This window comes from Oryzias melastigma, unplaced genomic scaffold, assembly GCF_002922805.2.
Source record: "Oryzias melastigma strain HK-1 unplaced genomic scaffold, ASM292280v2 sc00562, whole genome shotgun sequence".
NCBI classification, from domain to species: domain Eukaryota; kingdom Metazoa; phylum Chordata; class Actinopteri; order Beloniformes; family Adrianichthyidae; genus Oryzias; species Oryzias melastigma.
In genome coordinates this window covers 11,011-14,346 of record NW_023417155.1, presented here as the reverse complement: position 1 = coordinate 14,346, position 3,336 = coordinate 11,011, and positions in this window count along the sequence as shown.

The window sequence follows — 3,336 nt, the reverse complement described above, 5'->3', positions numbered from 1 at the left end:
CCTTCAGTAGCCGGGATAGGCTCCGGCACCCCCGCGACCCCGAAGAGGGACACAGCGGTCAGGAAAATGGATGGATGGATGAATATTTTTATAGAGAGTAAAATATTGAAAGTTATTAAGGTTTAAGTTGATTTATTCTGGAATAATATTCCTGCATTTTTATTATTCATAACTATGTTAAAAAGTTACAGTTTTAAAGTTTTAAAATTGGCATTCTGCTAGCTTTTTGGACTATTTTGGTGTTTACTAAGATTTTTTTAGGCTATTTCGGGGTTTAGCTAATATTGACATAATAGCTGCTTTGGCTTATTTTAGGCTTATTTTTTAGTTTTTTGGGCTATTTTGAAGTTTAGCTATATTTTCAGCTACATGCTAGCTGTTTTGGCCAAACTCCATTTTCTTGCTTGTTTTTTAGGCTAGTTTGGCATTTAGCTAATATTTTAGCTGGCTATCAGCTTCAGCATCTTGAGCGGTCAAATTCAGCGTATAGCATTCACACTAGCATTATCACATGTAATGCTATGTATATATATCATTCATAAATATGTTGAAAACTAATTCATTTTAAAGTGTTCAATAAATGTTTATCCTGTTCAGCCCGCGACCTAAGGTGTGTTTTGGATTTTAGCCTCTTATACGATTAACTTTGACACCCCTGATGTAGTTGATAGAAAAAAAAATTCCAAATTAAAAAGATATTTGTATTTGGAAAATGATGGCAACAAATGATTTGTCATGGATAAATATTTTTAAAAATTGGTATTTTTGAAAATGTGTTGAATTTCTCCAAACGTAGCAAAAATAGATGACTAATAGATGAATAAATGGCGCTAAAAGAGATGATAAAAGAGATGAACTATGGAATTTAGAGAGTGATAAAGATAAACATGACCTTAACAATGACACAGAGAGCAGCACGTCTGCATAACTGGAATCTCTGTAACAATAATGACCAGCGCAGTGACATCTCTGCTCTGCAAAGTTTGTGCACGCACTTCAGAATATGTTGAATCATAAAAGCAAGCAAATGTTTCAGAAAAGATTTAACGTCAGATCGAACCAAAAGCTAAACCCTTCAGGTAAAGGGATTTTAGTGCATAAAAAAGTTTTGTTTATGTTCAGTCTGGATCTATGTTTCATTCCTAATACAGAATTTATGTGTTATATTGTTTTCATATTACCTTCATGTTCATTCTAAAATTAAACAAGTTACATATTTTGTTTGATATTATTGTCTATCAAAAGGTCAAACACAGAAATGTAATAATATTTCCCTAATTTTTTTGTTTAAAATAAAGTCAATCTTCCTCTATTAAGGTGGGTATTTTTATTGTTAATTCCTAGCAGCTCAAACACAATGAACTTGACCTCTTAGGTTTCATCAAGCCTTCCTAATGAACACCAACTGTTTCTGATAGCACTGAAAAATCAGACGTTACCACTGAAATCATATACAGCTTTACTTTGCTCATGATTGGTTTGTGGGTGAAAAGATCCCGATTCTATAGTCAGATGACCACGGACATGAAATCTTTTCCCTTTAGCTCAGAAAAGCCCAAAACAGAACAAGACCTTAACACAGGTTAAACCTAAAAACCTGCAGACGGGACAGAAGAGGGACTAAAACCTTTCCCCTCATTTAAATGATGGACTTTCTTCATTCCAGAGGGGGAAACTGAAGCGTGGCGTAACGTCAGTCTTTATCAGATGACAGTTGAACTTCCACCTCAATTTATCTGGCTTTAGTGACTAAATCTTTCATTATCTGAGCTGCTGATTAAAATCTATCAGATCTGGTGTCTGACCTAACCTGCTCCACCACATCGTTTCTAAAGAAACCAAAACAAAAGAGCCAACACAGAAGAGAAACCAGATGTTTGCAAAGCAAACATCTCCTGTAAGCTCAATTGCAAATTGGGTTCATTTTTCTGCTAATATCAAAACAATATCAAGTTTACTTCCAATGACCACAGCTGAGCCGGTCTGATCCTGTCTGATCTCAAACGATAAGTGGGCCTGGTTCTGATTCAGATAGGAAACTGCTATGGACTACCATTGCAACTATATGGGGGCTTGTGGTTCCATGTGCTGGTGTCTTGACCCTTCAACACAGGGGATGTTGTTGGCAACATCAAAACAAGAAAGGCTCTTTGACACACCGTAACTCTTCGACTGTTTACGGGATCACCATGGAACAGCTGATTCTGACACGAAGAGAGGCGGTTTTGCATACATATGCAGCACATTGCAAACGTAAAAGGTTGTATAACGCTTCAAAGCTGCTTTTAAGGTGGTAGAATTACCCGGCCTAGACTTTGGCACGTGGCATAAACTCTTTACTACTTTAAAGTGTTTTATATCCTCACAAAGCCGCTTCTCTCTGAATCAAAATGCACTGGAATTACATCAGTTTCATAAATGGTTGAAGAGTTGTGCAAAGAATGTGAACAATGGAACTAAAACTACGTTCATGAAGGGTCACATTTAGAGGGTCGGGTTGGAAAATACTGTCTAAAATTGGAGACAAATCCTAAAAGCAATTCACTGTCAGATTTGTTGTGGTGACCCCCGAAGACAGAAACCAAAAGAAGAAAGAGAAACAGACTCTTGATGGTTGTTCCTTCAGCTGCAGACTCCTCTTTTAACACACTCTCAGTAAAATGCGTACATATTCCACGACTTTGCACTCTGAAATACCGTGTATAATATACGCCAAACACGGTTTTTGAATGCATATGATACGCAATGGTAGAGGATAGGTTGCGCCGGCGTACAATATACACGACTTTAGGTTTCGTTTTGATCACGTGGTCAGAAATCCTCCGGCTCTTTTCTAAATGACGTCGTTCCTGGTTAAGGTTAGGATTACGGTTATGGTTAGGGTTAGAAAAGCAAATTGTTCGTTTGTGGGGCTGTCTGTGATGCTCACGCCTCCACCAGGGGACGTGTCAATCGTGGAAAATACATTTAACACATTTAGGACCGCGCGTATTATATGCACGCAAAAACCGGTTTTAGCGTATATTATACACAGTATTTCCCAAATCGTGGCATTGGTACGCATTTTACTGAGACTGAGCTGCCTCTTTAAATAGTCGTTTAATTGAAGTCGTAGAAGAAAGTGTCTTCAAGGACCTAAATAAAAATGAACTATCAACTTTAGGAAAAGGAAATCCTACAACTTCAGGTGTAAAAACATGCAGCAAAGTGTGCTCGGCTTCATCAGATTCTTCATCAGATACACTCACTTATTACTTAAGTGGGTTTATAATATAGTGTTAACACTTCCATTTCTGCTCATGGCGATTCCTTTCAGGGCCATTGTGGCTCAAAGTA